The sequence below is a fragment of the Psammomys obesus genome, unplaced genomic scaffold (assembly GCF_907164565.1).
Source record: "Psammomys obesus unplaced genomic scaffold, mPsaObe1.curated_primary_1811, whole genome shotgun sequence".
Taxonomy (NCBI): domain Eukaryota; kingdom Metazoa; phylum Chordata; class Mammalia; order Rodentia; family Muridae; genus Psammomys; species Psammomys obesus.
This window is the reverse complement of record NW_026591872.1, coordinates 309432-325714: the sequence shown is the minus strand read 5'-3', so window position 1 is coordinate 325714 and position 16283 is coordinate 309432. Positions and strand designations below refer to the sequence as shown.

Sequence of the window (16283 nt, the reverse complement as noted above, 5' to 3'; positions counted from 1 at the left end):
CATATGAGCATGTATATACACACATACACATACACACCCATGGAAATACTGACATATGCTCTAACATGGATAAACTCTGAGGATATAATGATAAATAAAATAAGCCTGCCACAAAAAGCAAATGGTATATTATTCCATTTACATAGGATATCCAAGTAGTCAAAGCACTAATTTTGAGGTTGATACCAGAGTTTGGGAAGAGGAGGAGTTGTAAATGCATATAGAATTTCAAATTAGCAAGATTCAAATGAAAGCAAAAAGACCATCAATTTGAGAGGGGCTGAAGGGAGGGGACACATTGGAAGACAATGACATGGGGCTGGAGGAAGAAAAGGGAAGGAGAAATGATATAATTATATTTTAATTAAAAACATATTTTTAAAAGTTCCAGAGCTGTGTTTCACAATGTCAATACACTATACCCACTGAAATATGTATTTAAAATGGATAAGGTTGGCAAGTTTTATGTATTTGTAAACATTTTTTGAAATAAAGTCTCATTCTGTAGCCCAGGCTGGTCTAGAACTCACTATATAGTCCAGGTTAGCATGACAATTATGTGCTTCAGTCTCCTGAGTGCTAGGATTCCAGATATTAGCTACCACACATGACTTATGTGAGATTTTTACTATGATGGAAACATAACCTGAGCAACTACAAGTATGCAAATTTATTTCCACAAGAATGCTCATTTGTAAAACAGAGTAGGATGGCTTTGCACACAGAGATGCTTTTCCACCAAGCCTCCCCACGGTTTCTCTTTCTCTCTGTCTCCCCCCACAATCTCTCTCATTTTTCTCACACAAGACTCTCTCCTCCCCTCTCTTTCTCTCATCCACACAAGACACACATGCACACTCACAAACACATTCTCACACACATATGCACACACCCTATCTCACATACACACTCTCACACATGCAAATAAAAAAATAAAACTAGAAAAGCACATACTATCTATCTATCTTGGGTACATTTTATTTTGATTATCTGGGAGGTTTGTTTACAGGACTCCTGAGGGGCTTTCTCTATGAGGAAAAACTTAGAAGAGGAAAGATAACATTGTATCAAAACTAATTATTGATGGCTGGACATGTAGCTCAATGTTAGAACACTGATCTTCCACGCGTGAGGCCATAGGCTCTTTTCCCAGAACTGCAAACCAAAATTGAAAGAAATAGTTCTTGTGTTGGCTAATCATGGTTGTCAACTGGATTGCATCTAGAATCAACTAAAATCTAAGTACTTGAGGGTACCTGTGAGGGAAGATTGATTGGATCACTTCAGCTGAGAAGACACACCCTAAATCGAGAATATTTGAGATAGAAAACCCCACCCTAAATTTGTCACACTTTGTTGTGGCAGTCCACATAAAAGGACATAGATGAAGGAAACTTTTTAGTTATTGCCTGCTTGCACTCTCATTAGAAAGTTAATCCATACTGTTGCTAAGGCATTCCTTTACTGTAGTATAGTCTTCTTCCAGATTCCACTGTAAACTAAAGCCTCTAGGAGTTTCCTAGTTCTCTGACCCCAGATTAAGAATACTATGGCATCTAGTTCCACAGAGTGGACAACTACTGATTCTTGGCCTTTCCATCAGGAGACAGTAATTGTTGGATTGCCTAGACTACAGCCCGTAAGCCGCTCTAATAAATCTCATTCATTCTATCAGTTTGTTCCTTTACAGAGCCCTGAATAATACAGTTTTCTTTTCCTTTCTCTAAAATTCATTAAAACTCTCCTTACTCTCAGTTACCCTATTGGCTGATTCAGTGGCCCATATACTCACTGATTTGATCTTGGTCTTTCCCCTTGAGATACCTGATTCTCTATTATCATATCCTTCTTTGTGGTGTGTGTGTGTGTGTGTGTGTGTGTGTTCGAATTTCTTTATTACAGCGGGGCCAGGGTGAAGAGTTCAGGAGGGGAGTTTTTCAGTCCCTGCAAAGATTCTTGAGCCCCTCTTCCAGGTCTGCATCAACATCAGCCAGGGCTGGCTGAGGCTGAGGCTTCTGCTTTCTTTCCACCAGCAGCCACACTGAGAGAGCTACCAGTGGAGGGAATGTTTGACAGCTTCTCTGTTAGTTTCAGTCCGAGCTCATCAAGTACCTGGGACGCAACAGCATCACTCTCCTCTTCATCTTCCTCATTACCCATGGCATCGTCGATGACATCATTCATCATTTCTTCCTTCGTGTCCATATCACGTCCTTCTTAACAACAGATCACTGTAGTAACTATGCATTTATGGTCAGAATTTACGAGGTGGCATGAGCTACAGGGTTCAAGGCCAGCCTGGGTTATGTAGCAAATGCCTGAAACAATAGGAGAGATAGGTGTGGTTGTGCACAATTATAATGCCAACACTTGGGAGGCTGAGGCAGGAAGAGCAAAAGTATAAGGTTAGCCTGGACTACATTACAAGATCTTGTCTCCCCCCAAAAAAAATTGTTCATAGGCTATTTCTCAACCGGCTTCTCTTTATTATGGGAGGGTTCCATGAATCAGGTTCTTATCTACATCCCTTGTTCCAGGGAGATATTGGACTACATAACTTAGCTTTCTTAGTAAACAGCTACAGGTGTAACACCATTTAGTTGCATTCTAGAATAGGCTCCTCCATAGCAGAGTAACCTATGAGTCTTGTCATCTGTCACCTGACACCTATGCTTTGGTATCACCCTATGGGATTAAGGATGTGTGGATCTGACATTCTGTGTTTGCTTATGCCATCTGTGAAAATAATAAATATTGTTTATCCACTTCAGCTTGTTGTCGTCATACTAGCCAAATCTCTGACAGAGTCTTGCAGCTGTTTCTGCTCAGGTATTTCTTAATCTCCTGAAAACCCCTCCATGTTCCACTGTGTAACAACATCACTTCTACCACCTCCTGAAAATCATGGTCAACGGAGCAAGTTATGATGGAGACATTTCTTGCCTCAGCTCTCTGGATGCAAGGATATCAGAATGTGTAGGTGGTAGGCACAATCTATAGTTTGTGTGAATATGTTCTTTGTTCCATTGGTTAGAAAGGTAATATTGCTCTCCAAGGAACATATGGACTATTTTAGAGACATATTTTTTTTTGGGGGGGGGCAATACTGGGGTTTGAACCTAGGGATTCATAAAAGGTAGGTAAGTATTCTATCACTGATCTACAGACTTTATATCTGGAAACATTTTTGCTCATCAAATTAGGAGGATTGGGGAGTGTTGCCTAGTAGATAGAAGTTCAGTTTCTATGCCAATTCCGTGCCTTTTTTTTATTACTATTGCTCTGTAGTACAGCTTGAGATCAGGGATGGAGATACCTCCAGATGATCTGTTATTGTACAGGATTGTTTTGGAAATTCTGGGGTTTTTTTTTTTGTTGTTGTTTCTCCATATGTAGTTGAGAATTATTCTTTCAAGGTCTGTAAAGAATTGTGTTCGTATTTTGATGGGAGTTGCATTGAATCTGTAGATTGCTTTTGGCAGAATGGCCATTTTCACTACGTTAATCCTACCGATTCATGAGCATGGGAGATCTTTCCATCTTCTGATGTCTTCTTCGATTTCGATTTCTTTTTTCAGAGACTTGAAGTGTTTTTTTTTTTTTTTTTCCAAACAGGTCTTTCACCTGATTGGTTAGAGTCACCCCAAGGTACTTTATGTTATTTGTAGCTATTGTGAACATACTAAAATCTGTATATCTAAAGAAGATAAACAAGAAAGAGGACCAGGGGTAGGATGATCAATCCTCATCTAGAAAGACAAAGGGGATCAAAACTAGAAGTAGGAGAAAACAAGTAACAGGACAGAAGCCTACCACAGAGGGCATCTGAAAGACTTTACCTAGCAAGGTATCAAAGCTGATGCTGAGACCATAACCAAACCTTCAGCAGAGTGCAGGGAATCATATGACAGAAGGGGGAGTTAGTGTAATCTAGAGGGGACAGGAGACCCACAAGGACCAAATATATCAGGGCACAGGGGTCTTTTATGAGACTGTTTCTCCAACCAAGGACCATGCATGGATATAACCTAGAACCTCTGCTCGGATGTAGCCCATGGTAGGTCAGTACCCATGTGGGTTCCCTAGTAAGGGGGACAAGGATTATTTCTGACATGAACTCAATGACTGGCTCATTGAGCTTCCCCTCCCCACCCCCCCACCCCCCGAGGGAGGAGCATCCTTGTGAGGCCACAGATAAGGACATTGCAGTCAGTCTTGAAGATACCTGATAAGCTAGGGTCAGATGGAAGGGGAGGAGGACCTCCCCTATCAGTGGACTTGGAAGCAGGCAGGGAGGAGATGAGGGAGGGAGGGTGGGATAGAGAGGGAAATAGGGAGGGGGCTATGGCTGGGATACAAGTGAATGACCTGTGATTAAAATAAAAAAAAATAATAAAGAAAAAAAAAGAAGTTCAGGATGCTTTTAAGTATATTATAGTGCACAGGGAAGCTGTCTAAACCATGAATTCTTCAGCCCAAGTACCAATAGCTATAAGACAGAGAAAATCTTAGGCTGGAGAAAGCTCATTTCAGGGCCAGCATGCTAACCCTAGAGTTCAAAGCACAAAGTCCCTTGATATGTCACCAGTAGTGATGGTAAGTGTAGCTCTTCATGTTTATTCTCTTTTGTTTTGGAACTCATGTATTCTTGCTGAGGGCATGCATAATATAAAAGTTTTTATTCAATGAATGTACTCTATTCTGAAGAATAATATCCTATATTCCTCACAGAGTACTGACAGTTGTTGCTTTAGCTGTCCTTGAAAAGACAATTTGGCTATTCTGTGAACATGTGCACACCACACACACACACACACACACACACACACACACACACACACACCCTAAATACATATACTTATGCATACACAACATCAACTTTCATAGTCGTATATGGTATGGAATATGTGGAGCTTATCATCATAGGCTCATTCTTGTGTTTTCTTTGCTATATGGGAAATCCTTTGGTCTAATTTAACTTTCAGTGATATTACATAACAGCTGATCATATGCTCTATTAAGAATTCAGAAAATAATGTACTGGCCTGTGGTTAAGAAAGGCAAAATTAAGTCATGGATAAATACTTTTTGTTGTAAAAACAAATTTCTGGCATATCTAGAATATACATGGTACGTGGTGGACAGTTTGTTGCTCTCAGGGTTTCTATTGCTTTGAAGAGGCACCATAACCATGGCAACTCTTAGAAAGGAAAACATTTAGCTGAGGCTGGTTTTCAGTTTCAGAGGTTTAGTCTGTCATCATGGTAGGAAGCATGGGAGCACACTGGCAGACATGGTGCTGGAGAGTTCTGCATCTGGATTGGAAGGCAGCAGGAAGAGAGACACCAGGCCTGACTTGAGTATCTGAAACTTTAAAGCCCATGTCCACAGTGACACAATTCCTCCAACAAGGCCACACCTCCTAATAGTGCCGTGGGCATGTGGGGGCCATTTTCATTCAAACCACCACAGACACGAAATGATCAGTTGAATATCTGAAGAAACAGTGCCACTGAAGAGAGTCATGTTGGCTTTATTTGCTGGCAGTTTGGAAATTTAGAGGTATCAGCAACTAAGACTAGCTTGGGAGTATAAGTCCATTTTGTTAGTTCTATATTCAGTCCCCAAAGAGATATCACTTTAACTCCCAATTTTAAATTGTATTGCAAAGTTATAGTACTCAAAACATTATCACATTAGCATAAGAGCATACACATAGACCAGTGGAACAAAACAAAGGATTTAAAAACAAACCAATGGACTTGTTCCATTAATTTAAAATTTTATTTACCTATTTTAGATTTTTAATATTTATTTTCATTTTATATAGAGTGTTTTTTTTTCTCATATATGTCTGTGTACCATATGTGTGCCTGGTACCCATAGAAGTTAGAAGATGATGTTGGATCCATGAAACTGGAGTTATGCACAGTTGTGTGCCCCTGTGTGGGTGCTGACATCCTCTGCAAGAAGAAAAAGTGCATTTAACCACTAAGCTATCTCTCCAGCCCCTGTACTATTAATTAAAATAATTATTTGTTCTTATTGTATAGAAAGGCAACTGATATTTTTTGTCAATTAATGTTTAATCATTTAGTCTTGATGAATTGTTCAGGCTTCATGAGCTCCATAATCTTTTAGTGTGTTCCTTAGGATTTTCATCATGTAGAAGACTGAAAGAGGGAAAAGGTATCATCCTCATCTTGTTCCTCACTTATTAATATATGATCCCTTCTCCTCTTCCTCCTTACTTCCTTTTTCTCCTCTTAATCCTTTATGGTGTTGGGGATTAACTTAAGCATATGCTGTACCACCAAGCTACACATTCTGACCTTATCTTTATTTTTGGCAGAAGTCAAAGCAGTTTTCATATTCAAGTCTTATAAAGGCAGATATCTTTTCTATGAACTAAGAGGTTAATGAAGACTTATATATTTTTTTTTGGTAAAGATAAACAGAACTCACCAAGTGTAGTGGAAGGTTTGGTTTCTTAAAAATCTCAGTTATGCTATGTAAATGTGTTTTTTGTTGCAATACTAAGTGTGTGATGTGAGAGTGCTTTTAGTTTATCCATAGCTGATAACAACTTGTGATAGGGTGTGGGATATTTGCCAGCTGGAAACTGTCTGGTGCAGGGGGAATGGTTTTTGCCAGCTGAGAAACATCCTTGTGTGGACTCTGAGAAGATATAAATAGGAACAGAGAGAGAGAGAGAGAGAAAGAGGAAGAGAGAGAGAGAGAGAGAGAGAGAGAGAGAGAGAGAATGCTTCTGGAGAGAAACACTCCAAAGAAGGCTTCAAGGAGGCTGCTGTTTGTTCCACTGCTGCTGTTTACTGTTTGAATGGACTGCTAGAATCCTGACTATAAAAAGTGGAATTGTTCCAAAATATTGAGGCTAGAGAAGGCTACATCCCCTGTCCCTCCTAACTTTCTTTTTCTCCTACCTAGGGTTGGAGGTTTGAAGGGAGGTAGAGGCATTTAGGAACCCTAAATAAAGTAGGTTTAAAAAATCATCTTTGGGTCTATGCCTTGCAGTATGTTTATCCTGTACTAAATGAGTACATACCATGTATGTCTTTCAGGTCTGGGTTACCTCACTCAGGATTATCTTTTCCAGGTCCTTCCGTTTGCTGGCAAATTTCATGATTTCCTTGATTTTATAGCTGAGTACTATTCCATTATGTAAATGTGCCACAGTTTCTTTATTTTATTTTTTTAAATATTAGTTACAGTTTATTAACTTTGTATCCCAGCTGTAGTCCTCTTCCTCATTCCTTCCCAATCCCGCCCTCCCTCCCTCATCTCCTCCTATGCTCCTTTCCAAGTCCACAGATAGGGGAGGTCTCCTCCCCTTCCATCTGACCTTAGCTTATCAGGATTCTTCAGGACTGGCTGCAATGTTCTCCTCTGTGTCCTAGCAAGGCTGCTCTTCCCTCAGGGGGAGGAAGGTCAAAGAGCCAGCCATTGAGTTCATGTCATCTGTTCTTCAGTTGAGGAACATTTGGGTTGTTTCCAGATTCTGGCTATTACAATACAGCTGCTATGAACATAGTTGAACATGTCTCCTTGTGATTCGGTGGGGCATCTTTTGACTACATAACCAGGAGTAATATAGCTGGGTCTTGAGGTAAAGCTAGTTCCAATTTTCTTAGGGAGTCTTGTGGAAAAGTGGGAGGAAAAAGAAAAATACCTGGAGGTGACAGGAGCTCCACAAGAAGACCCACAGGGTCAACTAACCAGGTTCCAGAGGGCCTTGCTGAGACTGAAGAATCAACTAATGACTGTGCATGAACTGGACTTAGGCCCCCTACAAAGATGTAGCAGATGATCATCTTAGGATTCATGTTGGTCCTCTAACAAGTGAAGTGCGGACTACATCAGACATGGACTCACTTGCTAACTTTTTGATCATTTTCCCCTGGCAGGACTGCCTTGGCAGGCCACAGAGTAAGAGGACATTTTCAGTTCCGATGCACCTTGATCTGGTGTGGAAGGGAAAGGTCCTTGTTGTATACTTAGCATATTTTGAATATATGCCTAGGAGTGGTATAGCTGGATCTTAAGTAGCACTATTCCTAATTGTGTGAGAAAGCACCAGATTGATTTCCAAAGTGGTTGTACAAGTTTTCATTCCCACCAGCAATGGAGGAAGGTTTCCCTTTCTCCACAACCTCTCCAGAATGTGTTGTCACTTGAGATATGATCATAGCCATTCTGATGGGTGTAAGGTGAAATCTCAGGTCGTTTTGATTTGAATTTCCCTGATGGCTAAGGACGTTGAGCATTTCTCTAAGTGTTTCTCTGCCATTCTGTATTCCTCTACTGAGAATTCTCTGTTTAGCTCCGTACACCATTTTGTAATTGGATTACTTGATTTGTTGGTGCTTAACTTTTTGAGTTCTTTATTTATTCCAGATATTAGCCCTCTATCAGATATAGAGTTGGTGAAGATCCTTTCCCTGTCTGTAGGCTGTTTTGTTCTTATAACAGTGTCATTTGCTTACAGAAGCTTTTCAGTTCCATGAGGTCCCATTTATTGATAGATGACCTTAGAGCCTGTGCTCTTGGTCTTCTGTTCAGGAAACTGTCTATGTGCCAATGAGTTCAAGCTCTTCCCCACTTTTTCTTCTAACAAGTTTGGTGTGTCTGGTTTTATGTTGAAGTCTTTGATCCACTTTGACTCTACTTATGTGTTGGGGGATAAGTATGGATCTATTTGCAGTTTTCCTCCATGTAGATATGCAGTTAGACCAGCACTATTTGTTGAAGATTCTGTCTTTTTTCCATTATATGGTTTTGGCTTCTTTGTCAAAATCAAGTATTCATAGGTATGTGGGTTTATTTCTGAGTATTCTGTTTGATTCCATTGATTCTCCACACTGTTTCTATCCCAGTATCATGTAGTTTTTATTACTATTGCTCTGTAGCTTGAGATAGGAATGGAGATACCTCCAGATGATCTGTTGTTGTACATGATAGTTGTAGCAATTCTGTTTTTTGTTTGTTTGTTTGTTTTTCCATATGAAGTTGAGAATTCAGGAATGGAGTTACCTCCAGACAATCTGTTGTTGTAGAGTACAGTTTTAGCAATTCTGTTTTTTTTTTTTCATATGAAGTTGAGAATTGTTCTTTCAAGTTCTGTAAAGAATGGTGTTGATATTTTGAAGGGAATTACATTGAATCTGTAGATTGCTTTAGGCAAGACGGCCACTTTCACTATGTTAAACCTACGGATCCATGAGCATGGGAAATCTTTCCGTCTTCTGATATTTCTCTCTTCAGAGACTTGAAGTTTTTTTCAAACAGGCCTTTCACTTGCTTGGTTAGAGTCACACCAAGGTATTTTCTGTTATTTGTGGCTTTTGTGAAGGGTGTCATTTCCCTAATTTCTGTCTTTAGCCCTTTTGTCTTTTGTATAGAGGAGGGCTACTTTTTTAAACTTTTATTAATTACATTTTATTCACTTTGTATCCCCCCATAAGCCCCTCCTTCCTCCCCTCCCAATCCCATCCTCCCTCCCCCTTCTTCATGAATGCCCCTCCCCAAGTCCACTGATGGGTAGGTCCCTCTCTCTTCCCTTCTGATCCTAGTCTATCAGATCTCATCAGGAGTGGCTGCATTGTCATCTTCTGTGGCCTGGTAAAGCTGCTCCCCCCTTAGGGGGAGGTGATCAAAGAGCAGGCCAATCAGATTATGTCAGAAGCAGTCCCTCTTCCCATTACTATGGAACCCACTTGGACACTAAACTGCGATGGGCTACATCTGTGCAGGGGTTCTAGGTTGTCTCCATGCCTGGTACTTGGTTGGAGTATGAGTCTCTGGGAAGACGCCTGTGTTCAAATTTTCTGGTTCTCTTGCTCTCTTTGTGGAGTTCCTGTTTTCTCCATATCTTACTATTTCCCACTTCTTTCTTAAGATTCCATGCACTCTGCCCATCAGTTGGCCATCAGGCTCAGCATCTGTTTTGATAGTCTGCAGGGCAGAGGCTTTCAGAGGCCCTCTGTGGCAGGTTCCTAACTTTTTTCCTGTTTTCTTCTTCCGATGTCCATCCTCTTTGCCTTTTTGGATGGGGATTGAGCATTTTAGTCAGAGTCCTTCCTCTTGATTAGTTTCTTTAGATGTACATATTTTAGTAGGTTTATCCTATATTATATGTCTATATGAGTGAGTATATACCGTGTGTGTCTTTCTGCTTTTGGGTCAGCTCACTCAGGATGATCCTTTCCAGTTCTTTTTTTTAAGTTAATTTTGTATCCAGTCACTTTGCTGAAGGTGTTTATCAGCTGAAGGAGTTCTCTAGTTGAATTTTTGGGGTCACTCATGAATACTATTTTACCATCAGTAAACAGTGATACTTTGACTTCTTCCTTTCTCATTTGTAACTTCATGATCTCCTTTTGTTGTCTTATTGCTCTAGCAAGGACTTAAAGTACTATGTTGAAGAGATATGGAAAGAGTGGGCAGCCTTGCCTTGTCCCTGATTTCAGTGGGATTAAGTTTCTCTCCATTTAGTTTGATGTTGGCTATAGGCTTGCTGTATATTGTCTTTACTATGTTTAGGTATGTGCTTTGTATCACTGATCTCTCTAAGACTTTAAACATGAATGGGTGTTGGATTTTGTTAAATGCTTTTTTGGCATCTAAGGAGATTGCTATGTGGTTTTTCTCTTTCAGTTTGTTTATATGGTGGATTACACGGACGGATTTCTGTATACTGAACCACCCCTGCATGCCTTGGTTGAAGCCTACTTGGTGATAGTGGATAGTGGATATGTGTTCTTGATTTTTGTTTGTGAATATTTTGCTGAGTATTTTTGCATCAATGTTCATAAGAGTGATAGGTTTGAAGCTCTCTTTCTTTTTTGAATCTTTGTGTGGTGGGTATCAAGGTGATGGTGGCCTCATAGAATACATTTGGTAATGTTCCTTCTGTTTCTATTTTGTGGAATAATTTGAAGAGAATTGGAGTTAGCTCTTCTTTCAAGGTCTGGTAGAATTCTGTGCTGAAACTATCTGGCCCTGGGTCTTTTTGGAAGGGAGACTTTTGATGACTACTTCTATTTCTTCGGTGGTTATAGAACTATTTAATCTATTTACCCGATTTTGGTTTAAATTTGGCAAATTGAATCTATCAAAAAATTGTTCATTTCATTTATATTTTTAAATTTTGTGTCATATAGGCTTTTTGTAGTAAGACATAATGATTCTTTGGATTTCTTCAGTGTCTGTTGTTTTGTCTCCTTTTTCATTTCTGATTTTGCTGATTTGGATAGTTTCTCTCTTTTAAGTAGTTTGGCAAAGGGTTTGTCTATCTTGTTAATTTTCTCAAAGAACTAGCTCTTGGCCTCATTAATTCTTTGAATTGTTTTCTTTGTTTCTAATTCATTGATTTCAGCTCTGAATTTGATTATTTCAAACCTTCTTCTCTTCTTGGGTGCATCTGCTTTTTTTTTCCCTAGGGCTTTCAGGTGTGCCATTATGTTGTTTGTATGAGATGTCTCAAATTTTGTTCTGAAGGCACTCAATGCTATGAACTTTCCTCTTAGCACTTCTTTCATTGTGCCCCATAACTTTGGGTAAGTTGTGCCTTCATTTTCATTGAATTTTAGGAAGTCTCTAATTTCTTTTTTCAATTCTTCCCTGACCAAGCTGTCATTGAGTAAGGAGCTGTTTAGTTTTAATATGTATATAAGCTTTTTGTTATGTCTGTTGTTGTTGAGGTCTAGTTTTACGTCATGGTGGTCTGATAGAATACAAGGGATTATTTCTTTGTGTGTGTGTGTGTGTGTGTGTGTGTGTGTGTGTAAATGTACCCCATTTATTTATCCAGTCTTCTGTTGATGGACATCTAGACTGTTTCAAGTTTCTGTCTTCTGTAAATAGAGCAGCAATTAACATAGTTGAACATGTTCCCTTGTGGTAGGATGGAGTGTCTTTTGGATATTTGCCCAAGAGTGGTATTGCTCTTGGGTCTTGGATGTTGAGGTCGATGAAGTCCCCTGTTTCTGAGGAACAACCACACAAGGGATTATTTCAATCTTCTGTAAAAGGTTTCTGTGAAGTGCTGATAATAAGGTATGCTCTTTTGAGTTTGGGTGAAAAGTTCTGTTAGACATCTATTAGGTCCATTTGATTTCAGACCTTCGTGTTATTATTACCCTAGTTAGTGTCTGTCTAGATGATCTGTCCCTTGGTGAGAGTGGAATGTTTAAGTCTCCCACTATTAAGGTTTTGGGGTCAATGTGTGCTTTAAGCTTTAATAATGTTTCATTTACAAATGCAGGTGCTCTTGTATTTGGGGCATAGATGTTCATGATTGTGATGTCCTCTTGTGGATTTTTCCGTTGATGAGAATGAAGTGCCCCTCCTCATCTTTTTTGATTAATTTTGGTTGAAAGTCTATTTTATTAGGTATTAGGATAGCTACTCCAGCTTTTTTTCTGGGTCTGTTTGCTTGAAAAACCTTTTTCCAGGACTTTACTTTGAGGTATTGTCTGTCTTTGTTGCAGAGGTGTTTTTCTTGGATGCAGCAGAATGTTGGATCCTGTTTCTGCAGCCATTCTGTTAGTCTGTATCTTTTTATTAGAGAGTTGAGTCCATTGATGTTGATAGATTATAGTGACCAATGAATGTTAGTTCCTTTTATTGTAGAGTTGATGGTGTTACTGTGTTTCTATTCTTGTTTTCTTTTATTTATTTATTTTTTTTTTTGTGAAGTTATCTACATCCTGCGTTTTCTTGGGTGTAGTTGATTTCATTAGTTTGGAGTTTTCCTTCTAGCATCTTTTGTAGGGCTGGTTTGATGTGTAGATCTTGTTTAAGTTTAGAATTACTTTCTCCATCTATGTTGATTGAAAGATTTGCTGGGTACATTAGTCTGGATTGTCATTTGTGGTCTTTGAGAGTCTGCATAACATTTGCCCAGGCCCTTCTGGCTTTCATAGTTTCTGTTGAGAAGTCTGGTGTGATTGTGATAGGTTTACTTTTATATGATACTTGGCCTTTTTTCCTTGCTGCTTTTAACATTCTTTGTTCTGTAGATTTTGTGTTTTGACTATAATGTGAGGCGTTTCTTTTCTGGGTTAGTCTATTTGATGTTCTGTAGGCCTCTTGTATGTTAATGTATATCTCTTTCTTTAAGTTGGGAAAATTTTTTCTATGATTTTCTTGAAAATATTTTCTGGAACTTGGAGCCTGGAATCTTCTTTCTCATATATTCCTATTCTTCTTCTTCTTTTTTTTATAATTTCCCTGTTGTATCTTTTTTATTTTTATTATTATTATTAATTAGACTTTATTCATTTTGTATCCCCCCATAAGCCCCTCCCTCCTCCCCTCCCGATCCCACCCTACCTCCCCTTTCTTCATGCATGCTCCTCCCCACATCCACTGATAGGGGAGGACCTCCTCTCCTTCCCTCTGATCTTAGTCTATCAGATCACATCAAGAATGCCTGCATTGTCTTCTTCTGTGGCCCTCAGGGGGAGGTGATCAAAGAGCAGGCCAATCAGTTTATGTCAGAGGCAGTCCCTCTTCCCATCACTATGTAAGCCACTTGGACACTAAACGGGCATGGGTTACATCTGTGCAGGGGTTCTAGGTTATCTCCATGAATAGTCCTTGATTGGAGTATGAGTCTTTGGGAAGTTCCCTGGTTCAAATTTTCTTGTTCTGTTGCTCTCCTTGTGGAGTTCCTGTCCTCTCCAGCTCTTGCTATTTCCCACTTCTTACATAAAATTCCATTCACTCTGCCCGACAGTTGGCCATCAGCCTCAGCATCAGTTTTGATAGTCTGCAGGGCAGAGGCTTTCAGATGCCCTCTGTGGCAGGTTCCTAGGTTGTTTCCTGTTTTCTTCTTCTAGCTTTCAGAGGCCCTCTGTAGCAGGTTCCTAGGTTGTTTCCTGTTTCCTTCTTTTTTTGATGTCCATCCTCTTTGCCTTTAAGGATGGGGATTGAGCGTTTTAGTTAGGGTCCTCTCTTTTGCTTACTTTGTTTAGATGTACCGATTTTAGTGAGTTTATCCTATGTTATATGTTTATATGAGTGAGTATATACCGTGTGTGTCTTTTTGCTTCTGGGACAACTCACTCAGGATGATCCTTTCCAGGTCCCTACCTTTTACCTGTAAATTTCATGATTTCCTTATTTTTCATTGCTGAGTAATACTCCATTGTATAGATGTACCACAGTTTCTGCATCCATTCTTCAGTTGAGGGGCATCTGGGCTGTTTCCAGCTTCTGGCTATTACAAATAAAGCAGCTACAAACATGGTTGAGCAAATGTCCTTTTTGTGTACTTGAACCTCTTTTGGATATATGCCTAGGAGTGGTGTGGCTCGATCTTGAGGAAGTGCTATTCCTAGTTGTCTGAGAAAGCACCAGATTGATTTCCAGAGTGGTTGTACAAGTTTACATTCCCACCAGCAGTGGAGGAGGGTTCCCCTTTCTCCACAACCTCTCCAGCATGTGTTGTCACTTGAGTTTTTCATCTTGGCCATTCTGATGGGTGTAAGGGTAAATCTCAGGGTTGTTTTGATTTGCATTTCCCTAATGGCTAATGAGGTTGAGCATTTCTTTAAATGCTTCTCTGCCATTTGATATTCCTCTACATAGAGTTCTCTGTTTAGCTCTGTTCCCTATTTTTTAAGTGGATTACTTGGTTTGCTGCTTTTCAGCTTCTTTAGTTCTTTATATATACTGGACATGAGTCCTCTGTCAGATAAAGGGTTGGTGAAGATTCTTTCCCAATCTGTAGGCAGTCGCTTTGTTTTGATGACAGCATCCTTTGCTTTACAGAAGCTTTTCAGTTTCAGGAGGTCCCATTTATTGATTGTTGCTCTCAGAGCCTGTGCTGTTGGTGTTCTGTTCAGGAAGTTGTCTCCTGTACCAATGAGTTCTAGGGTATTCCTCACTTTTTTTTTCTAGCCGATTTAATGTGTCTGGTTTTATGTTGAGGTCTTTGATCCACTTGGACTTCAGTTTTGTGCAGGGTGATAAGTATGGATCTATTTTCCTACATGTAGTCATCCAATTAAACCAGCACCATTTGTTGAAGATGCTATCTTTTTTCCATTGTATGGTTTTGGCATCTTTGTCAAAAATCAGGTTTCAATAAGTGTGTGGGTTTATTTCTGGGTCTTCTGTTCAGTTCCATTGATCCACCATTCTGTTTCTATGCCAGTACCATGCAGTTTTTATACCTGTTGCTCTATAGTACAGCTTGAGATCAGGGATGGAGATACCTCCAGAAGATCTTTTATTGTAGAGGATTGTTTTAGCAATTCTGGGTTTCTTGTTATTCCATACGAAGTTGAGAATTTTTCTTTCCAGGTTTGTAAAGAATTCTGTTGGCAATTTGATGGGAATTGCATTAAATCTGTAGATTGCTTTTGGTAAGATGGCCATTTTTACTATGTTAATCCTGCCAAGCCATGAGCATGGGAGATCTTTCCATCTTCTCATATCTTCTTCTAATTCTTTCTTCAGAGACTTGAAATTTTTTTCATACAAGTCTTTGACTTGCTTGGTTAGGGTTACACCAAGGTACTTTATGTCATTTGTGGCTTTCGTGAAGGGTGTTGTTTCCCTAATTTCTTTCTCAGCCCTTTTGTCTTTTGTATACAGGAGTGCTACTGATTTTTTTGAGTTAGTTTTATATCCGGCCACTTTGCTGAAGGTGTTTATCAGCTGTAGGAGTTCCCTGGTAGAGTTTTTGGGGTCACTCATATATACTATCATATCATCTGCAAATAGTGATAATTTGACTTCTTCTTTTCCAATCTGTATACCCTTGATCTCCTTCAGCTGTCTTATTGCTCTAGCAAGGACTTCCAGCACTATGTTGAAGAGATATGGAGAGAGTGGGTAGCCTTGTCTTGTCCCTGATTTTTAGTGAGATTGCTTTAAGTTTCTCTCCGTTTAGTTTGATGTTGGCTATAAGCTTGCTGTATATCGCCTTTACTATGTTTAGATATGTGCCTTGTATCCCTGATCTCTCCAATACTTTGTACATGAATGGATGTTGGATTTTGTCAAATGCTTTTTCAGCATCTAGGGAGATTATCACGTGATTTTTTTTCTTTCAGTTTGTTAATATGGTGGATCACATTGATGGATTTCCGTATATTGAACCACCCCTGCATACCTGGGATGAAGCCTACTTGGTCATAGTGGATAATATCTTTGATGTGTTCTTGGATTTTGTTTGCAAGTATTTTGTTAAGTATTTTTGCATCAATGTTCATAAGGGAGATTGGCCTGAAATTCTCTTTTTTTTTTTTTGA

The 16283-nt window shown here is 39.4% G+C and overlaps 1 pseudogene; it reads right to left on the bottom strand.

The window, feature by feature from the left end:
• Positions 1-1928: 1928 nt before the first annotated feature.
• Positions 1929-2205, bottom strand: LOC129680485 (charged multivesicular body protein 2a-like; annotated as a pseudogene).
• Positions 2206-16283: the final 14078 nt, after the last annotated feature.